The sequence below is a fragment of the Felis catus genome, chromosome B2 (genome assembly GCF_018350175.1).
Source record: "Felis catus isolate Fca126 chromosome B2, F.catus_Fca126_mat1.0, whole genome shotgun sequence".
Lineage (NCBI taxonomy): Eukaryota > Metazoa > Chordata > Mammalia > Carnivora > Felidae > Felis > Felis catus.
The window spans coordinates 28081170-28104603 of NC_058372.1; the positions used below are offsets into that span (position 1 = coordinate 28081170).

At 34.6% G+C, this 23434-nt stretch overlaps 2 long non-coding RNA genes across 2 annotated transcripts in view; both read right to left on the reverse strand.

Moving 5' to 3' along the window:
• LOC123385321 overlaps nt 1-12219 on the reverse strand; it is a 54718-nt gene extending 42499 nt beyond the window's left edge. The window contains exons 1-2 of the long non-coding RNA XR_006597629.1: nt 11103-12219; nt 9281-9395 (exon numbers count right to left, since the gene is read on the reverse strand). This is a non-coding gene — a long non-coding RNA (uncharacterized LOC123385321). The remainder of the gene's footprint in view (nt 1-9280; nt 9396-11102) is intronic.
• A 251-nt stretch (nt 12220-12470) lies between these two features.
• The window catches only part of LOC123385322, an 81958-nt gene continuing 70994 nt past the window's right edge, over nt 12471-23434 (reverse strand). Inside the window, exons 5-6 of the long non-coding RNA XR_006597630.1 lie at nt 17414-17463; nt 12471-14634 (exon numbers count right to left, since the gene is read on the reverse strand). This is a non-coding gene — a long non-coding RNA (uncharacterized LOC123385322). The remainder of the gene's footprint in view (nt 14635-17413; nt 17464-23434) is intronic.

The following is a 23434-nucleotide window of genomic DNA, read 5'->3' on the forward strand; positions in this document are numbered from 1 at the left end:
TGGGGAAGAAAATCCCAAGCAGATTCCACATTGTAAGCACAGAGCCCAGTGTGTGGCTCGATGGCACAAATTGTGAGATCATGACCTGAGCTGAAATTATGAGTCTGATGCTTAACCAACTGAGCCACCCAGGCACCCAGAAAAGGAAAAATATCTTACCTATGAAAGAACAAAGATAAGAATTACATTCACCTTTTGCCCAGAAACCACGCAAGCAAGAGAAGAGTGGAATAAAATATTTAAGGTATTGAGAGGAAAAAACAACCAACCTAGAATGCTGTACCCTATGAAATTATCCCTCAAAAGTGAAGGAAAGAGTGTTATCACCAAAATAGCAACATGAGATGGAGGCAGACAACATCCATCCCACCACAAAGATCAATAGTTAACTATCTACAAACAAAAACAGCTCTAGGGGATACATGGAGTCCACTTAAAAAACTTCAGCAACACAGTAGAAAAACAATAGCGAAACAAACAAACAAACAAACAAATAACTGCACAAAAAGGGAAGAGAAACAGCTTCATTTTGCCAGCACCCACCCCCAACCCCCAGGCTGGCCTTGCTCAGCACCAAGAGGAAACTCCCAGCTAGAGAGTTCCTCCCACTGGAAAAGAGAACAGAGTGAGCTACCAGTTTCCCCAGCCTTTTGGAGCACCACACAAAGGACCCACTATGACTTTACCCCACCCAGAGACTGTCAATGCTGAGATGTATACATGTAGTAGGAGGAACTGAACTTCCAGATGATCTTTCCTAAGGCTGACTCCAACAAGCTTCACCACTGAAGAAACCAATGGACAGCCAGCATAGCTGTGGCACACCCGTTGGAAATTTATCTGGTTTTTGCATTTGTGTATGGCAGATGCCCAAGTCTCTCCTGGTTTCTTCCCTCATACCCTTCCCTGACAGAGCCAGAACCTATACCAGCACCCACACCTGCCAAATGAGGCTGCACAAGTATAAGAGGCTAGGCTAGACCCCTGCAGCTATCCCACAACAATATGCACATCCATGGGGCTAGCCCCTCCAACTGTGCATGTGCAAGGAACCTAAAACCTATCATAGATTTCCAATGCCATGTGCCCATGGGAAGACAGTGTAGCCACAGGGGTATATACTCAGAACCAAAGATCCTACAGTTGCTTGTGGATCTGGATCAGACCTTGTCTGTTGTCACTGGTTAGCACCATGGGGCTCACCTGCAGGTAGCCCCTGAAGGGGCTGTGTAATTGTATGTCCCTGACCTGACTTCCAATACTGACCTAAACTGCTGTGTGCCTGTGGTGAGACCCAGCAGCCACAGTAAAGCACGCTAATAGCCAAGGTCTCCTAAGTTGCATTCTCTGTACCCAGGTCTTGCTGCCTGCTCTGGCTGCCACTATTACATATGTTCTGCAACAGGCCCCTACCACCACACAGAAACTCACAGCTCTCACAGCCAAGTATGAACACCACTGGCTCCAGTCACTACCACTGCCTGTCTTGGTCCCTAACCATTAGACCTGAATGCACCTCTGAGGACACCAATAGCCCTAGCAGCCACCGAAAACACTCAAAATTCTAGCCAAGGACTAAGGGTTGTCAATGCTGTAGATCCCAGTGGCTTGAGCCAAAGATACAACATGCCCTCCTAAATCTGGAGCCACAACACACCCTTGCAGTTGGCATTCTGCACAACTAAACCTGGGGTCACAACATGCTCCAGTGTGCCTCCATCCACAAGTGAGATCTTTCCATTCTAAAGTTAGTCCATAAAGTCTGGAAGACGCAACTGCTTCTTCAAATATGTAGACACCTACACAAAGTTACAAGGATCATGAAGAATCAAGCAAATGTGATACCACCAAAGGAACACAATACACTTCCAGTAAGTGAAAAGGAGAAAAGGAGATCCAGGACTTGCTTGACATAGAATTCAAAACAAGTGCCATAAAGATTCACAGAGAGCTACAAGAAAACACAGATAAACAGTGCAGTGAAATCAGGAAATCAATACAAGAACAAAATGAGAACTTCAACAAAGAGATAGAAAATGTAAAAAAAAAAAAAAAAAGGAACCAAATGGAAATTTTGGAGCTTAAGAATATAATAATTGAACTGAAGAGTTCAGTAGAGAGTTTCAACTGCACACTTGACTAAGTAGAAAGGAATCAGTGAGCTCAAAGAAAGAGCAATTGAAATTATCCAATCAGAGGAACAAAAAGACAAAAAAGAATGAAAAATAAATAAATATTTTGGGACTCATGGAACACCTTTAACAGAAACAATGTATGCGTCATTGGACTCTGAAAAGAAAGAGAGGTGGAAACAGTGGTAGAAATCTTGTTTAAAGAAATAAAGGCTGTGAGGCGCCTGGGTGGTTCAGTTGGTTGGGTGTCTGACTTCGGCTCAGGTCATGATCTCAGGGCTTGTGGGCTCAGGCCCTGCATCAGGCTGTGTGCTGACAGCTTGGGGTCTGGAGCCTGCTTTGGATTCTGTGTCTCCCTCTCTCTCTCTGTCCCTTGCCCGCTCACTCTCTGTCTCCCTCTCTGTCAAAAATAAATAAACATTAAAAAAAAAAAAAAAAGAAAGAAAGAACGAAAGGCTGAGAGCTTCCCAAACCTAGGAGGTATTTGGACATTCAAGGTTATGAATCTAATAGGTCACCGCAAAATTAAATCCAAAACAATTTTCTCCAAAATATATTATAATAAAACTGTCTAAAATCAAAGGCAAAAAGAGAATGAGAATATCAAGAGGAAAAAAAAATTGGAAGAGAAAAAAATTCTCATCCAAGAGAGTCTACAAAGGACTTTCAGTTTTCTCAGCAAGAATCTTGCAGGCTCAGAGACAATGGAATGATATATTCAAAGTGCTAAAAGAAATAAAAAACTGCCAACAAAGAATACTGTAACCAATAAAGTCCTTCAGAAAAGAAGGTGAAATAAAGACTTTCCCAAATAAACAAAAAATGAGGAAAGGCATTACCATTAGATCTGCCTTATAACAATTGCTGACATATTTCTTAAAGCTGAAACAAGAGGCCCCTGGGTGGTTCAGTCAGTGCTGATAGCATGGAGTCTGCTTGGGATTATCTCTCTCTTCTCTCTGCCCCTCCCCTGCTTGTGTTCTCTCTCTCTCAAAATAAGTAAATCAACTTTTTTTAAAAAGCTGAAAAAAAAGGATGATATTAGTAACATGAAAACACATGACACCACACAACACACTGATAAAAAGGTAAAGATATAGTCAGATCCAAAAACACTCTCATACTGTATTATGCAGTGTATTAACCACTTAACTCTAGTACATAGATTAAAAGACAAAAGTATTAACAATAACTATAGCCATAATAACCTGTTAATAAACAATATAAAAAATTACATAGTATGTAATTATATATATTATATATATAATATATATGATTAGATAATATATTATATATATATTATATATATATAATATATATGTAACAGACAAATCAGTCTGTTTTAGGCTGACAACAACTTATCTTTGATTGCATACCAAAACTTTCCCCTTTTTCTTCCTTTCCACATTTTGTTTTTCAGGTAGCAATTTAAAATTTTTTATATTTTTTATATTGTTTATATTTTTAAAATATATATTATAAAATTATATATATTATAAAATTATACATAAATTATAAAATTATATTATATATTATATTGTATATTATTATATATTATATTATATTATATTATTATATAATATATATAATATATATGTTTAGATAATATATATTATATATTATATATATGTTATATATATATTATATATATTATATATATAATATATTATCTAATCATATATATTATATATATAATATATATAATTATATACTATATAATTTTTTATATTGTTTATTAACAGGTTATTATGGCTATAGTTATTGTTAATACTTTTGTCTTTTAAAAGCAATTTAAAATTTTTTATATTTTTTATATTGTTTATATTTTTATAATATATATTATAAAATTATATATATTATAAAATTATATATAAATTATAAAATTATAATATATATTATAGATTATATTGTATATTATTATATATTGTATTATATTATATTATTATATAATATATATAATATATATGATTAGATAATATATTAGATAATATATATATTGTATATATTATAGATAATATATATTATAGATAATATATTAGATAATATATATATTATATATTATATAGATATAATATATTAGATAATATATTAGATAATATATTATATATATTATCTAATCATATATATTATATATATTATATAATAATATAATATAATATAATATAATATAATATATAATATATAATTTTATAATTTATATATAATTTTATAATATATATAATTTTATAATATATATTATAAAAATATAAAAAATATAAAAAATATAAAAAATTTTAAATTGCTACCTGAAAAACAAAATGTGGAAAGGAAGAAAAAGGGGAAAGTTTTGGTATGCAATCAAAGATAAGTTGTTGTCAGCCTAAAACAGACTGATTTGTCCATAAGGTATTTCAAGGAAGCCTCAAGGTAACCATAAAAACGGATAGTAGGTACTAACAAGATAAAGATAAGATAATCAAAGTATACCACTACAGAAAATCATCAATTCAAAAAGGAAGACAACAACAGAGGAAGAAAGGAACAAAGGAACTACAATACAGCCAGAAAATAATTAACAAGATGGCAATACTAAGTCCTTACCCCAATAATTACTTTAAGTGTAAATGGATTAAACTCTGAAGTCAAAGGGTATAGAATAGTGGAACTGATTATTTATTTGTTTATTTATTTGTTTGTTTGACTGAACTGATTTTTTAAAAGATCAGACCTGGGGCGCCTGGGTGGCGCAGTCGGTTAAGCGTCCGACTTCAGCCAGGTCACGATCTTGCGGTCTGTGAATTCGAGCCCCGCGTCGGGCTCTGGGCTGATGGCTCAGAGCCTGGAGCCTGTTTCCGATTCTGTGTCTCCCTCTCTCTCTGCCCCTCGCCCGTTCATGCTCTGTCTCTCTCTGTCCCAAAAATAAATAAACGTTGAAAAAAAAAATAAAAATAAAAAATCAGACCCAAACATATGCTGCCTATAAGGTCACACATAGGATCAAAGTGAGGAGGTGGAAAAAGATATTCCATGCAAACAGAAACCAAAAGAGAGGAGGGGTAGCCAAACTTATATTACACAAATATGCTTTAAGTAAAACACTGTGATAAGAGTCTAAGGCCATTATAAATTGATAAAGGTGTCAATTCATCAAGAAGATATAAAATTGTAAATATATCTTCACACATCAGAGCACCTAAATATCTTAAGCAAACACAAACAGAGCTGAAGTTAGTAGTAGACAATACAATAATAGTAGGGGACTTAAATATTCCACTTTCAACAACATTTGGACAATTGAGATGGAAAATCAGTAAGGAAACATTGGACCTGAAATACATTTTAGACCAAATGAAACTAAGAGACACATACAATCCATCTGATAGCAGTAGAATATAAATTTTTCTTAAGTGTGCATGTAATATTTTCCAGGATAGAGTATATGTTGTGTCACAAAACAAGTCTCAGGAAAATTTTGAAAATTGAATTATACCAAGTATATTTTCCAACCACAATGGTATGAAAGTAGAAATCAGTAACAGAAGGAAGTTTGGAAAATTCACAAACATATGGGAACTACACAACACATTCCTGAACAACATATGAATCAACAATGAAATCAAAGGTAAATCGAAATATATCTTGAAACAAATAAAAATGGAAGCACAACATACCAAAATTTATGAGATTTAGCAAAAGCAGTGCTATGAGGGAAGTTTATAACAATAAATGCTTACATTAAGTAAACAGAAAGAGTTCAAAGAACCTAGTTTTATATGTCAATTACCAAGAAAAATAATAACAAGCTACCAAATGAACAGAAGAAAGGAGAAAACAAGGATGAGAGCAGAAATAATTGAAATATAGAACAGAGAAAAATATAAAAGATAGACAAAACTAAGAGATGGGTTTTTTAAGATAAAATAAATAAACTTTAGATAAATTTACAGAAACAGAAACAGAGGACTCAAATAAATTAGAAATTAAAAAGCAGACATTACCATTGACACCACAGTCATTCAGAGGGTCATGAGACTACTCTCAACAATTATACACCCAAAAATGGACAACCTAGAATAAACGGGTAAATTCCTAGAAACATACAACCTACCAAGTCTGAATCATTAAGAAATAGAATATCTGAACAGACCAATAAAAAGTAAGGACACTGAATCAGTGATCAAAACCTCCCAACAAAGAAAACCTCAGTAACAGATGGCTTCACAGGTGAATTCTACCAAACAGTTAAAGAAAAATTAACACCTGAACATGGTGACAGCTTTATTCTTGAAAATAAAAAGCTTGTGCACAGCAAAGGAAATAATCAACAAAACTAAAAGACAACCTACCGGACAGGAGAAGATATTTGCAAATGACATATTCAATAAAGGGCTAGTCTCCAAAATACATAAAGAACTTATACAATTCAACACCCAAAAACAAATAATCGAATTTAAAAGTAGGCAAAAGACATGAAAAGACATTTCTCCAAAGAAGACATATAGACAGTCAAAAGACACATGAAAAGATGCTCAACATCACTCATAATCAGGGAAATGCAAATCAAAACTACAGTGAGATATCACCTTACACATGTTGGTATAGCTAAAATAAAAAACACAAGAAACAACAAGCATTGACGAGGATGTAGAGAAATAGGAACCATGGTGCACTGTTGATGGGGGTGCAAACTGGTGAAACCCCTGTAGAAAACAGTATAGAGCATCCTCAGAAAGTTAAAAATAAACCACCCTATAATCCAGTAATTGCAGTACTAGGTATTTACCCCCCAAAATACAAAAACACTAATTCAAAGGAATACATGCACCTCTATGCTTATTATGGCATTATTTACAATAGCCAAATTATGGAAGCAGCCCAAGATGAATGAATAAAGATGTGATATAAATAGGTAATGGAATATTATTCAGCCATAAGAAATAATGAAATCTTGCCATTTGCAATGACATGGATGGAGCTAGAGAGTATAATACTAAGTGAAATAAGCCAGTCAGAGAAAGACAAATACCATATAATTGCACTCCTATGTGGAATTTAAGAAACAAAACAAACAAGCAAAGGGGAGAAAAAAGAAGAAAGACAAACCAAGAAACAGACTCTTAACTATAGAGAACAAACTGATGGTTAGCAGGGAGAAGGTAAGTAAGGGGAAGGATAAAATAGGCAATGAGGATTAGAGATTACATTTATCACAAGCACTGAGCAATGTATAGAACTGTTGAATCAGTATACTATACACCTGAAATTAATATTACACTGTATGTTAACTATACTGGAATTAAAATTAAAAACTTATTTAAAAATGACAATAGTGACAGTTTTACTTCCTTTTCAATTTGGATGCCTTTTATTTATTTTTCTTGCCTAATTGCTCTAAGACTTCCAATTCTATGTTGAATAAAAGTGGCAATGATGGGCATCGTTGTCTGTTCCTGATCTTAGAGAAAAGACTTTCAGCCTCTTACCATTGAGTATTAGTTGTGGACTTGTCATATATAGCCTCTATTATGTTGATGTACATTCCCTCTCCACCCACTTTGTTGAAAGTTTTTATAATAAATTGATGTTGAATTTTGTCAAATGATTTTTGTGTATCTATTGAGATGATCATATGATTTTTATCCTTAATTTTGTTGAGGTTGTGTATCACATTGACTGATTTGCTAGTGTTGAGCCATCTATTCATCCCTAAAATAAATCTTACACTATCATGGGTATGATCCTTTTTTTAATGAAATTTATTGTCAAATGGTTTCCATATAACACCCAGTGCTCATCCCAACAGGTGCCCTCCTCAATACCCATCACCCACCCACCCACCCTTCCCTCCCACCCCCAATAAACCCTCAGTTTGTTTTCAGTTTTTAGGAGTCTCTTATGTTTTGGCTCCCTCCCTCTCTAACTTTTTTTTTCCTTCCCCTCCCCCATGGTCTTCTGTTAAATTTCTCAGGATACACATAAGAGTGGGAAAAAAAAGTTAGAGAGGGAGAGAGCCAAACCATGAGAGTCTTAAAAACAGAATAAACTGAGGGTTGATGGGGGGTGGGAGGGAGAGAGGGGTGGGTGATGGGCATTGAGGAGGGCACCTGTTGGGATGAGCACTGGGTGTTGTGTGGAAACCAATTTGACAATAAATTTCATATTAAAAAACAAAAACAAAAACAAAAAAGAATCATGGACAAATATTGAACTCCTGTCAATCACATACAGACTGAAGCATCTGGGAGGAAGTATAAATAATGTCTCTAAATTAGTCTGAAATGCATCAAAAAATTGATGGATTGATGGGCGGATAGAGGATGGATCATTGAGTAGATGTATATATAATAAAACAAGTATAGTAACACGTTAAGGGGAAGAACCTAAGTAGTGCAGACATGGGTGCCCACTGTAAAAGTTTTCAACATTCCGATTTATTTGAAAATTTCCAAAATAAAATGCAGGGGTGGGGAAGAATGTCAATGATCCAAACTTCTTTAGGAAATTTATTAAATAATGATACATCCACATAATGGAATGAAGTAAATAATTATAAAAGAATTTTGTTGCTTTAAGGGTGTCTGAAGAGGGATGGAGTGGGAATACTTCTGCTTTTCCTATTTGCACAATTCTATTTTTCTGTGCTTATATTACTTTGATAAAAACAAAAGCAAACAGAAACTTTAAATAAAATAAAAAAATAAACGAAAGAGAAGTCATTACTACAGATCCTATGAACATTAAAAAAATATCATGAATAATTCTATGCCCATCAATTTGATAACCTACATAAAATTTAGGAATTCCCTGATAACAGTTTACCAAAACACACAAGAATAACAATTTGAATAGGCCAGCATACATTAAAGAAATTGAAACATTAATTAATAATCTCCCAAAAAAGAAAGTTCCAGGCTCAGATGGGTACCTTCCACTCAATTTTGCTGTGAACCTGAAAACATCCTATTTGAAATCCATTAGCTAATTAATTAATTGTAAAAACTTATCTGTATCAGCAGACAGGAAACATCAAGAAATCAAATACTTACTGGGTAAGGAGAGTTTAATGAAGAGGCCATTATAAATGTGTGGATGGTGTTTAGGAATGTCAACAAGGGGTGATTTAGTATCTTAGTGCTAATGACAGGGGGAAGTTCTCACTATTCTTTTACCTGAAGAGGAATTCCTAGAATTCAGAGAATGATATATGACAGGAGGTGCAAACAGGTAGAGGGACTTCATTCTCCTCCAATTTCCTGAAGAATTTCTCCAATTTCTCCAACTTTTCTTCCCATTGGTCCAAAAGAAGTAGAAGAAAAGAAAGAATATTGGTAAATTATAAGGCAATAATATAGAAAACAAACACAAAAGAGAAATTCAGTGAAAACAGAAGTCAATTTGAGAAACTCAACAAAATTAATAAACCTCTAGTTAGGCTGATCAGAAAGAAAAGACACAAATCACTAACAATAAAAATGAGAGAGGGGACTTTTCTATAAATCCTACAGACATTGAAAGGATGATACAGGAATATTATAAACAATTTTATGCAAATGAATTTTAAATTTTTACTTGAATGGAAAAGGAAATATCTTTCCTTGAAAGACAAATTAATAAAATACACTTGAGAGAATATACAGGCCTAGATATCTCCATTATTCAACTCAACCAAACGCTTAAGGAATGAGTAATGCCAATTCTACATAAACTCTTCCAGAAAACAGAAGAAGAGGGAACACTTCCCAACTTATTTTATAAGGCCAACATTACCTAATACCAAAATCAAAGACATTAACAAGAAAATAAAAATCTAGACCTATGTCTTTTATGGACATAGATGGAAACATTCTCAACAAAATGTTAACAAATTGAATCAAGCAACACTTTTTATTTTTTATTTTTTAATATGAAATTTATTGTCAAATTGGTTTCCATATAACACACAGTGCTCATTCCAACAGGTGCCCTCCTCAATACCCATCACCCACCCTCCTCTCCCTCCCACCCCCCCCCATCAACACTCAGTTTATTCTCAGTTTTAACACTTTTTAAAAAGTAAGACAACATGACTAAGTGGTGGTAATCTCAAGAATGCAAGTTTGAACATTCAAAACTCAATCAATGTAATTTAACACATTAGCAGAGAGGAAAAACCATAATTATCTAAATGAAGAAAATGTATTTAATAAGATTCCACTTTCATTCACATTAAAAACTTAGCAGATAGGCAATAGAAGGAAATAACCTAAATGTGATAAAGAACATCAATGACAAACCTACACCTAACATAATACTTAATGGACAAAGAATGAATGCTTTCCTTCTAAGAACAGGAACAAGATAAAAATGTCTTCTTTCATTGTTCCTAATCAACATTGTACTGGAAGTCCCAACCAATGCATTAGGGCAAGGAAGAGAAACAAAAGACAATCATATTGGAAAGAATGAAAGAAATTCTCCCTATTTTCAGACAACATGGTTGTCTACATAGAAAACCCCATGAATGTACTAAAATATTTCTAGACTTATTAAATGAATTAAGCAAAGTCACTGAATTCAAGGTCAATATACAAAACTCAGTTGTGTTTCTATATACTAATTACAAACAATTGGATATTGAAAATTTTTAATATTTTATAATAGCATTAAAATGTGTGAAATACTTAAGAATAAATTTAACAAAAATGTGCAAGGTCTATACATTAAAACTATAAAACCAAACATTGCTGACATAATTTAAAGATCACCTGAATAAATAGAAAGTTACACCATGCTCATGGATCAGAAGACTCAATATGGCTATAATATCAGTTCTTCTCAAAATGATATATATATATTCAATACAACCCCAATCTAAATTACAGTGGGGACTTTTGCATAGATGAGCTAATCTTAAAATTTATAGGGAACAGCAAAAGAACAACAATGATCAAAACAATTTTGAAAAATAATAACGAACTTGAAGAACTCACACCATCTGATTTAAAGACTTACCATTTATAATCATTCCAGTGTGAAATTGGTGACAGGATAGGTAACTATAGCAATGAATTCAAATAGGAAGTCTGAAAATAGTACACAAAAGTGGTCAATAGGTAACTGATAACAGTGCAAAAGCCATTCAGTGGAGAATGAATCTTTTGAACCAACTGTGCAGGAACAAATGGGCATCCATATAAAAAAAAACAAAAATGAAACTTGACCTATACATCACATCTTATCTGAAAATTAACTCAAAATATATTATAGATCTAAATGTAAAACTTTTAAAAGAAAATACAGGAACAGTATCTTCATGACATGGGGTTAGGCAAAACTTTTCAACCATGACACCAAAAGCGTAATCCATAAAAGAAAAAAATCCATAAATTAGGCTTCATCAAAATTTTAAACTTTCTCTGTAAAAGACTGTCAAGAGAATGAAAAGACAAGCCATAGACTAGGAGAAAATATTTACAAATCATGTATTTAACAAAGGATGTGTATCCAGAATGTTTAACAAACTCTCAAAGTTCAACAATAAGAAAACTTTAATAGATACAAAAATTGAACAGACATTTCACCAAAGAAGATATATAGATGATAAAGATATTCAAAATCTTCAGTTATTATGGAAATACAAATAAAAACCAAAATGTGATACTACTGCACATCTTTGAGAATAACTGAAATTTAAAAAAATAATAAACTAACAATACCATATTCTGATGGAAATGTAGAGCACCTATAAATGTTATACACTGCTAGTGAGAATTTAAAGTGCTACATCCAGGGTGCCTGGGTGGCTCAGTTGGGTGTCAGACTCTTGATTTTGGCTCAGGTCATGATCTCAAGGTGGTGGGATCAAGCCCCTGATCGGGCCTCCACATGGCATATGGAGCCTGCTTGAGATTCTGTCTCTCTTCCTCTTTCTATGCCCCTCCCCTGCTCTCTTTTCCTCACTCAAAATAAATAATATTTAAAAAAAAATAAAAGTATAAAGTGCTACAGCCATGTTGAAAATCAGCTCGTGGAGGTGCCTGGGTGGCACGGTCGGTTAAGCATCTGACTTCAGCTCAGATCATGTTCTTGTAGTTCATGAGTTTGAGCTCCACATAGGGCTCTGTGCTGACAGCTCAGAGCCTGGAACCTGCTTTGGATTCTGTGTCTCCCTCTCTCTCTACCCCTTGCCCTCTCTCTCTCTCAAAAATAAGCATTTAAAAAAAAGGAAAAAAAATCAGCTTGTGAATTTCTTTTAAAATTTTTTTAAATTTTTTTTAACCTTTATTCATTTTTGAGAGACACAAAGAGACAGAGCGTTAGCGGGGGAGGGGCAGAAAGAGAGGGAAACAGAATCTGAAGCAGGCTCCAGGCTCTGAGTTGTCAGCACAGAGCCAGATGTGGGGCTCGAACTCAGGAACCCAGGAACCAACCGTGAGATCATGACCTGAACTGTAGTCAGACGCCCAACTGACTGAGGCACCCAGGCTCAGAAACCCAGGCTGAGAAAAATATGTCATATTTAAAGGATTTACATGCAGTGTGATCTCATTATATGGAAGTTTAGAAAAGCCAAAACCATAAATAGAAGGCAGATGAGGGATAAGTGGGTGGGGTAAGGGGATTGAGTGAAATCCCAATGGAACATTTCAGGATGATGGAGAAGTTCTATATCATGATTTTGGTTGTCTTGTGGTTGTTACACAATTGAACACATTTGTAAAAATTCATCAATTTAATTAATTTTACCTTGTACAAATTATACTTCAACCAGGCTGAAAAAACAAAAGGTTTATTTATGGACTACCCACTAACTGGGCCATAACCACACCCTAAAATGTGATGCACAAAGTTTTCAAATCCCACTAGTACCATAATTCTTTCTTCATGGTAGGCAGTATAAGGTACATCAATTTATCTCTTATTCTTGTGGTTATATTCCAATATATGCCAGACCACAAGATCTCTAAACACATCACTAATTTATTAGGTTCCTTATCTTTTGCAGAGTTTATCTCCTACTCTCTGCCACATATATGTGTCATCAAGGTATCTAGAATGCTTGATATTTCCTGCCCTCTAGGTCTATTAGCATAATATCATCAATATGATGAGCCACCTTGTTGGTCTATGGGATATCAGAATAATGAATTTCCCTTCAGTTTACATTATGACAGTGAGCAGAAGCATGAGAGAAAGGATATATGACCTCTAAAAGGCAAATTACTTTGAGTACTTTTGTTTTCAAGAATGGGGAACTTTTTTTAATCTAGCTTAATGCTGTATATCATATGGCAGGAAATAAGCAAATGAAATTAGCATTTCCATCTTAATAAATTTGGGTATCTTTGACAGAAGTTTTCAAACAGTGGTCTCAGGACCCGCAAGATTACTATCACCTAGAACCTGTTAGAAATGGAAATTCTTAGGTTTTACCCCAGACCTGCTAAATCAGAAATTCTAGGGATGGAACCCAGGAATCTGTGTTTTAATGACCCTGCTGTGATTCTGATGCTTACTAAAGTTCAATTACAACTCATCTACAGGTATTCTCCATGAATCATCTGGATTTTGCAATAGCAGAATTAAGATTAAGAGGCTAATTAAATTGGGATGTAGTGGAAATCACTATCATACATATTTCAAGTCTTTGAAATCTCTGAAATTCACCCAGAGCTCCATTATTGATTTTGGTTTATACTGTTTTTTTATGCAATGAACAAGAAAATAGGCACATTTCCAGACCCTTCCACTTCATCTTTTCACCAGAGAACAAAAGTGAATATTCTGTCAGATACTAATTATATATATAATTAAGTATATTCTTCTCTATATACATTCTTGGCCTGGGGGAAAAACTGTGGTCCTACTGGCCTCACTGGGACAGACTTGGACCAAGATTCTTCAATTACCTGACTTTCTTAAACTTCCACTCTAACTGGCAGACCATGGTGGAGTTTCAGGTCACTTGGAAGCCACTATCAAATAATCTACAAGACATCTGGATATCTCCATTTCTCCCAATGTCCAGTCGCCCTGATGAATGCACAGGTATTTTTAGGAAGGCCTGGGGGGAGAATGACAAAATACGTCTAGGGCCACCTTTCAGGGTCCTTCCTTTAAGAGAATGTTTTTTCCTTCATTCTAGAAGCTTGGGTCTGGGAACTGCCTTAGGTGTAGGCACTAGTATTAGGACATGGATCCCCACCACAATGATTTAGGTTGGATTTCTGCCCACCAAAATTAGAATTTTTCCTCTGATATACATTATATCCTTGATATGCTTCCCATCAATTTCATTTGTAGCAGTTAGATCAATTAGCCGTTATTGTAGATCCATGGCTACCACTCATCCTGTGGCTTCTTTGTAATTCTGCCCAACTTGCCTCTGCCACTTAAGCACCATCAACTGCCATCTGCCACTTCTAGGTGCAACATTTTCCACCATCATCTCTGGCCTATAGATGTCAGTCACGTAGAGTTTTTCAAAAATGCTGGTTCTCCTTTGCTAGCTAAATGTCTCCATTAAAGGAACATCCTCTAGGCCCTGCCAGGGAAGGAGAGGGGGAGAAGGAGGGAGAAAGAGACCTGATTAGAAGCTAACTAATCAAGTTATACTCAATAGGTACATTTCAACTTTTTTATTTTCCTGAGCCATTAGGGAAGTATTAGAATCTTTCTAACTCCAGGTCACTATTGAGTCCAGGTTTCAATTACTCAATCTAGTAGACTCAAGCCAACACATTAAATTCCAAATCACAAATGTATACATCTATTACAATAAATACAGCCTAAACAACCCTTGTGTTTCATTTTTATTGGCCTCATACCCTTAAAATACATTCCCATACATTCCCCCCAAGCTCTAGCAGATAAAAACTGGCAAGATCTTATAACTCTTTTGGTGGATAGGCTATCTCCTACAAAAATAGGTTTTGTGTTCCTCCATCTGGGTTCTACTGGGATCTAACTCTCATATGGGCCTGGAGGCAATCAGGGCTGGTAGGAACATATAGCTGAGGAGAATCAGTATCCTTTTATTAGCAAATTCCTTGGGCACATTCATAGAGAACACTTATGTATGGGGGGAAGGGGTTGCCTAATGGCAAGAGTTCAGGGGGATTTGGAGGTTTAAATTTCTTAGCCTTCTCTGTGTCTGCCCAAATGGCCCCATTCCTTATCTTGGGGTCCCACTTATTCCCCACAAGTGCCATTAACTTAAAGACCCATAGGGCTATACACCCTTTGGTGCTGCAATTCTGCAACCCATACATCATCAGGGTTGTACCTCAGCCATATCTGCTGTGTGTCTGCAAAATATGAACTTCTATAAAGCTTCCAAACTTTCTAATTGTCTGAGTGTGTTCTGAGTAAATAGTGATAATAATCACAATCTTCAATTTCTCCTTTTCTCTTTTTACATTTTCTAATGCCAACAGAAACAGCCAGCTGACCTTACAATCCTTAGTATCACTGTTGCCATAATGACCAGGGCCATTTGATCTCCCCATTGCTAGTCCTCCACCTGTACTTCATCTCATGCCAACACTGGGAATTTGAGTGACTGTGATGTCACAATATGCTACAGCTGACCAGAGTCTTATTTCCTCCTAGCAAAGTTGTTGTATAGCCCTCTAATATATGAGCAAACCAATGCCAGAATTTCATTTTGAGGGTTTTGTTCCCAGGGCCATTTCTGGTACCAATTACTATGTCAATCAGATGTTATAGACATCATACTCAAATGGAGTAATTGAGGGAAGTTTAATAAAAGAACTACTTCAAAAGATTTGAACAAAAACAGAGATACAGGGGTGCCTGGGTGGCTCAGTCGGTTAAGCCTCTAACTTCGGCTCAGTTCATTATCTCATAGCTCCTGGGTTCGAGCCCCACATCAGGCTCTGTGCTGACTGCTCAGAGCCTGGAGCCTACTTCGCACTCTGTGTCTCCCTCTCTCTCTTCCCCTCCCCTGCTCACACTCTGTCTCTCTCTCTCTCTCAAAAATAAATAAACATAATTTTTTTTTCAAAAACATAGATACATAGAGGATAAATGATTAATAGATAAATAGATGAGTAGATAGATAATTGATGAATAGATAAATAGACAGATAGATGGCATGGGAGTAGTTTAGATAAGCCCATTAGGAATAATGAAGTATCTCATTTCAACATACAACAATAGACAGCCATTACCACTCCTAGCTTTCAAGGAGCAAGTTCTATTACAGGAAAGCAGAGAGAATAGCTATATGGAGAGAGCTATATAGAAAGAACTGTGGCCTTGATAAGCTGATACAGCCAAATCATGTGGTCCTGAATGGAGCTGGAAGATAAACAGCCCAACTTCACTCTTTTGGTGTTTTCACAAGCAATTTTCTTGACACAGGACAAACGGTTTACCTTCTTAGGAGCAGGGCAGCAGGGAAAAGAGTGGAGAGAGGACCTGGAGGCCCAACAAAAGATACCCAGAACACTGTGAAATAAAAACTTTTCCTTGACGTTATCACTAGAAAATCGCCACCCAGAGCCAGACAACAAGGTGAAGCAGGTCAAGGAGGGTGGGGGCCTACTGCTGTTGCTGCCACCCTCTCACTCCACTTCACTTCTCTCCCATTAAAACCCCCACAGCCCTCAAATGCTCTGACAAAGACAAGAAAAGATTATTCAGTACTCTCATAATTTTCATTGCAAACAAACATGTCCTATTAGTGAACACATGTTGACCTCTTCTATGTTCTATTTCCCTAGAACTATCATTGTTGTCAGTGACTGGGTAATCTGATCAATTCAGGTGTGTTTATGAGCTAACTCATGCTATTGACTCCATCCATTTTTTATATTGTACAAGTGCATAAAGGAGATAGTACTTGTTGGGTGGTGCCCTAGCCCCTATAGAGGGATTTTTTTCAGTGCCATCCCCTTGGGAATAGAACTACCTCTGGCCTTGAAATGGTCATATAGTGGTTTTAAAGTTAATGAGATAATATAGTTCAAAGTACTTTATTTAGAAAAAATAAACTGACCAAAAATTTCAATAAAATGAAAGCAATATCTTTTTTGATTTTAGTAGGAAGCTCATCTAAAAAAATTCCAGTATTACATTCCTTTTAAAACTCTTCTAAATGAAGGTAAAATTTCATTGCGAATTATGTTAATTTGGCTTTAAAAAGTCAAGTTCTGGAAAGTTAAGTCGTCTGCCTATAATAGAGTAGGAAGGGGGAAATATTTAGTCAAGAAGAACAGAATGAAGAAGGTTTGAGGCAGGAAGTTTAGAAAAACAAAATGGCTGAAATTGAATATGCCCGGGAAAAATATTTGCCTTACCTAATCAAGAAATCCAAAGCCATATAGCATAAGGTCAATTCTGGGTAAAACTGTGAAATAAACAAAGTTGCAAAGTTGGTATTTTATTTGATTTCTGTGTTCTTTCTCCACTTGTTAGCAAGCATTCCTTAACTCCATAGACACTGTGTTTCCTTCTTCTCATCCTTTATCTCTCCTCCTCTTCTCTTTCTCTCTCCCAAACCCATCCTTATTTCTTTCCCATCCCTATTTCTTTCTCATCCCTATTTCTTTTAAAATGGCTGTTGGGGCGCCTGGGTGGCGCAGTCGGTTAAGCGTCCGACTTCAGCCAGGTCACGATCTCGCGGTCCGGGAGTTCGAGCCCCGCGTCGGGCTCTGGGCTGATGGCTCAGAGCCTGGAGCCTGTTTCCGATTCTGTGTCTCCCTCTCTCTCTGCCCCTCCCCTGTTCATGCTCTGTCTCTCTCCCAAAAATAAATAAACATTGAAAAAAAAAATTAAAAAAAAAATGGCTGCTATAACCTATGCAGTCCATTTAAATTTCACACTCCATTTAAATTCTAATTTCAAGAATTAGGAAAGTATCTAAGCAGGTCATTTACACTGAAAGTAAAAATGACAAACAAGGCTTATTATGTTATAACTTTATGAACTGCTATCATTTCACAGAAGACAATGACTTTATTTTTAAAAGAGAGAGTGTGCATGTGCACATGTGAGCAAGAGGGAGAGGGACAGGGGGAGGGAGAGAGGGAGAGAGAGAGAGAGAGAGAGAGAGAGAGAGAGAGAGAGAGAGAATCCCAAGCGGGAATCCCATGACCCTGAGATCATGACCTAAGCCAAAATCAAGAGTCAGAGGCTCAACTGAGTCAGCTAGGCACCCCTGACTTTTTAAGGAAATTAGGTCAAAGTGATATAATTTTGGAATTTTAGGCAATAATAAGTGCCAGGAAGGATATTCCTGTGCCTGAAGGTTGGTCACTAACATTCTAATCAAATATATACAATATGTATCTGGTGCCTACTAGGTACCCCATTAGGAGTTAGAAATGCATATATGGGTAAGACACAAACTCAATTGAGAACACTCTCAAAGAGCAATCTCCTTATAAGTGAACCAGGTCCAAACCATTTCACCACTAAATCATTTCTTTTTTTTTTTCTTCTTCTTTTTTTTTTTACATTTTATTTATTTCTGAGAAACAGAGTGAGACAAAGAGTGAGCGGGGGAGGGGCAGAGAAAGAAGGAAACACAGAATCTGAAGCAGGCTCCAGGCTCTGAGCCAGCCGTCAGCACAGAGCCTGATACGGGGCTCGAACCCACAAACTATGAGATCATGACCTGAGCCGAAGTTGGACGCTCAACCGACTGAGCCACTCAGGTGCCCCAATTTCTTTTTTTTTTTTATGTTTTTAACTTATTTTTGAGAGTGAGGAAGCATGGGGAGGGGTAAAGAGAGAGGGAGACGAGGATCTGAAGCAGGCTCAGCACTGATCTCAGAGCAGGATGTGGGGATGAACTGCAAGATCATGACCTGAGCCAAAGTCAGATGCTTAACAGACTGAGCTATCCAGGCACCCCATCACTAAATCATTTCAAATGTTATTCAAAATGTATATACTTTTAATTCTATTTAAACTGTCACAGAATTAGAAAGAAAAGCTTTGCATTACTTTTATCATTCTAAGGAATACTGATATTAAAATCTGAATTAAAAAAACACAAAAAAAGAAAAACTTAGGATTTTCCTCTAAAATAGCTGTCCACATAAATTGCTCAAAAGCAGTAAGAAGAAACATAAATGCAATTTCTATCTTTGACAAAACAAGGATACATCTCTAACAACTAATCACAATATTTTAAAATGGGCTGCCAAATTTCTATCTTAAAAGATATTCATTAATCTCACTGATTAATACAGATGAAAAAATCATAAATAAATAAAATTGAACAATATTTACCAAAAACAACCAAGTAGAGTTTATCCCAGGAATAAAAATAAAATAAATATAATTATATTTATATTATTTATTATATATTAATACATATTAACTATTTAAAGAAAAACTATCTTATCATCTTAATAATGGGGAGAAAACACTTACTAAAATTCAACATTTATATATATGATATAGTAAAAAGCATTATTTGCAAGTAGTAATAGAAGAGCTATCTTTTAATTTAATAAAAGATAGTTATCAAAGTAGTGCTAATATCACATATAATAATGAAAATGTAGAAGCATTTCTATTAAAATCAGAAATAAGCAAAGATTCCCCCATCACTACTTCTGTTTGATATTAGACTGAATGCCCTAACCATGTATCATAGCAAATAATAATAATAATAATAATAATAATAGGTGTAGAAATTACAAAAGAAGGACTCAAACATTTTCTTCTGCATGTGATACATTGTCTCATAGAAAACCTAAGAGAATCCACAGAATATTATTAAAACTAATAGGAAACTTCAGCAAATTATGGAATAAAACAGCAACTTATAAAATATTACAATATACCATACAAAATTCAACAGTGGGAAGAAAAAAGACATCTTATTTCTTTTTTTAAGTTTATTTATTTATTTTAAGAGAGAGAGAAAGAGAGAGAGAGCATGTGAGTATGAGCAGAGGAGGGGTAGAGAGAGAGAGGGACAGAGAGATCCCAAGCAGGCTCCACACTGTCAGCACAGAGCCCAACATGGGGCTTGATCTCCCAAACTGCGAGATCGTGACCTGAGCCAAAATCAAGAGTTGTTGCTCAACTGACTGAGCTGCCGAGGCACCCCAAGATATCCTATTTCTAACAGCAATGAAAACTATAACTATATATATATATCTATATATATATATGGCAAAAGTTGTAAAAGGTTTTTTTGTCAGTGATTACCAAACATTACTAAAGAGCAAGAAGAATTGGATAAATTAAAATTTGAACTACATTCATGGAAGGAAAGATTCTCAAAATCATAAAGTTATCAATTATTCCTTATTTAAAATATAAATTTAAAAAATTACAATAACAATTTTAACAAGATTTTATGGGATTTTGACAAGCTGATTCTGAAACAAATATGGAAAAATTAGGTACTGAGAAGAGCTAAGAAATTTTGAAAAACAAGGAAGAGGAAATTTTGTTAACAGATAGAAAAGCTTATGAAGCTGTTATAATTAACATAGTGTTTTATTGTCATCTGGATTGTGTAATATACAAACGAAGCAGAATACAGAAATATAAATGAAAGTATATGAAAAGTTGATATATAACAGCATTGATATTAAGTATAGGGTGGCTGCGATTTCCCTCAAAAATAATATGATATCAGAGGAATGAATAAAACTTAAATAGGATAGAATTGGCCAAGGGTTGATGGTTGTTGATTCGGGAGATAGGTACATGGGTATTCATTATTATTTTGTCTACTTTTACCAAAACTTCCAGTATAAAAGGTATTGAAAAGGGGGCATCTGGGTGGCTCAGTCTGTTGAGTGCCGGACTCTTGATTTTGGCTTAGGTCATGATCTCACAGTTTGGGAGTTCAAGCCCACACTATCAGCATGGAGCCTGCTTGGGATTCTCTCTCTCTCTCTCTCTCTCTCTCTCTCTCTCTCTCCCCCCTCCCCTGCTCACACTCTCTCTCTCAAAACAAATAAATAAGCCTTAAAAAAAGTATTCAAAAGTTACCTCATAAATATAGTAATAAACTCATATATAAGATTAAATATATACATACTGAGCAAGAAAAATCAAGGGAAATGAGAGATTATTTAATGAATAATTCTGGAACAATGGGTTATCATATGGAAAAAAAAACCAAAATTATATCCCTATCTTATCACACACACACACACACACACACACACACACACACTCCAGATAAGTTAAAAAAAAAACAAAACTTCTATGTGAAAAGCACATTTTTTGAAGAAAATAAAGCAGAATATTTTCTTAATCCTGGGGTAGTATGATTTCTTCAACATGACACAAAAAATACGTTATTCATAAAGGAGAGTAAGGATTTATTTTAAGTATATCTAAATTTAAAACTTTTCTATGACAAGAGATTTTCAAAAAAATTTTAAAGCCAAAAATTAGAAAGAGATGTTTGCAATAAATAAAACAAAGGATTATTTGTATTATCCATAATACAAAGAGAACTCCCATGAATTACTAATAAAGTGACAAACAATAAAAAAACTGGAGAAAGTTTATGAACAGGCAATTCACAAAAGAGAAAACCCAAATGAACATTAACAATATGAAAAATAATTTTCACTCTTGCTAGACATCTGGGCAATGCAAATTATAACACGAGATACAATTAACTTCACACTCATCAACTGGGAAAAACTTTGAAATTTGAAAACAATAAGCATTGGCCAAGATATGAAGTACTAGAAATGCACATATAACACTGGTAGAAATGTAGAATGTTAAATCGTTTGAGGGAAATTTGGCAATATCCATTAAATAATGAAGATGTGTATTTACTAAACACTGGCAATTTCATTTCTAGCTAAAGCCAAGAAAAAAGTTCACATATCTTCAAGGAGACTGTAAGAATGTTCATTATAGCATTCTTTCATTACAGTGTTTTTAATGGAGAAAAAGGATAATAGAATAAATTATGGCATATACAGCACATATATTGATGTGACCAAATCTAAAACAAAGTTCTGTTGAAACAAGATACAGAATAATATGTGTCCTGTAATACTTATATAAAGTTTGATAACATGCAAAATATTACATATGTATTATTTACATACATGGTAATTGATAAAAATGTGCAAAGAAATGAAAACTACATAATTGTGAGTAATAACTACTCCTGAAGAGGTCAGAGGGAGTGGAATTATGAGTTTTGGGGCTTCAACTGTATTGTATTTCCAAAAACATAAAATGAAATTTAAAATAATAAAATAAAACTAAGACAAATATAGTAAAACTATATGATTTGGTAAAGCTGGGTGCTAGATATGGAGATGCTTGTTTTATTCTCTATATTTTTATGTTTATTTAGATTATTTTATAATTAAGAATAAATAATTCAAGAAAGCTTACAAAAAATAAAATTAGATTTTAATTTACCTACTAAAAAGTTCCAGAAAAAGCTCACAAAGAATGACAAACATTATCATTTTTACCAAGAAATATCATTTTTACCAAGAAATATCTTGGTAAAGTAATTGGATTTTAGAGAGAATATCTTGAACAGCAAGGAAAAAAACACTAGATGAAGGCTTCTAAAAGAAACTATCAGGCAGTCCTCAGCTTTTTCCATAGGTTTCACATTAAGAGAGTGAACGATACCTGCAACATCTTCAAAGACATAAAAAGTAGTCTAAGAATTTTACAGTCAACTGAACTCTCATTTACATAAAAAGACAACAATTAAATTGCATGAACATGTAAGAACTCGGTTCCCATGACCTCCTACTAAAAAAATTATTAAAGGATGGAGTTTGGCCAAAAACTAGCAGTGAACACTAAATCCATCAAATTGCAGGAATAGGATTAAAACAAATATGGACTAAATACAGTAAACTTGATAAATCCTATTAATATATAAATAATACCACAAAAGATATAAGAAGAAAAAAGAGAAGATGGAAAAAAGTAAAAATATGCTGGTTTGATCCTTACCTCTTACTCTTGGTTATATGATTATGCCACCTGGAGCTGATGAGTCAAATAATAAAGGTATAAGTACATTTATAGGTATAAAAATAAAACCAATAATAAATTAATACTGAATAATGGAGGGGAACAAGGAGAAAGAAGGGAAAACATTAATTATAATATTGTCCATAGCAAGAGGTCAAAGGATATTGTCTAAAGAAATAAAAAAGTAAAGTTATAAAGTTAATCATTAGAACAAAAATGTAAACCATTTCAGTTATCAGAAAAACAGTAAAAAATAAAGAAAATATAAGCCATATTATGAAAAAAATTAAAATCAAAGGTTTAGTGTTAAATATAGTGGCACATAGGAATTGGCAAAGGGTTATGTCAACATATGTAAATGAGTAAAACATTCT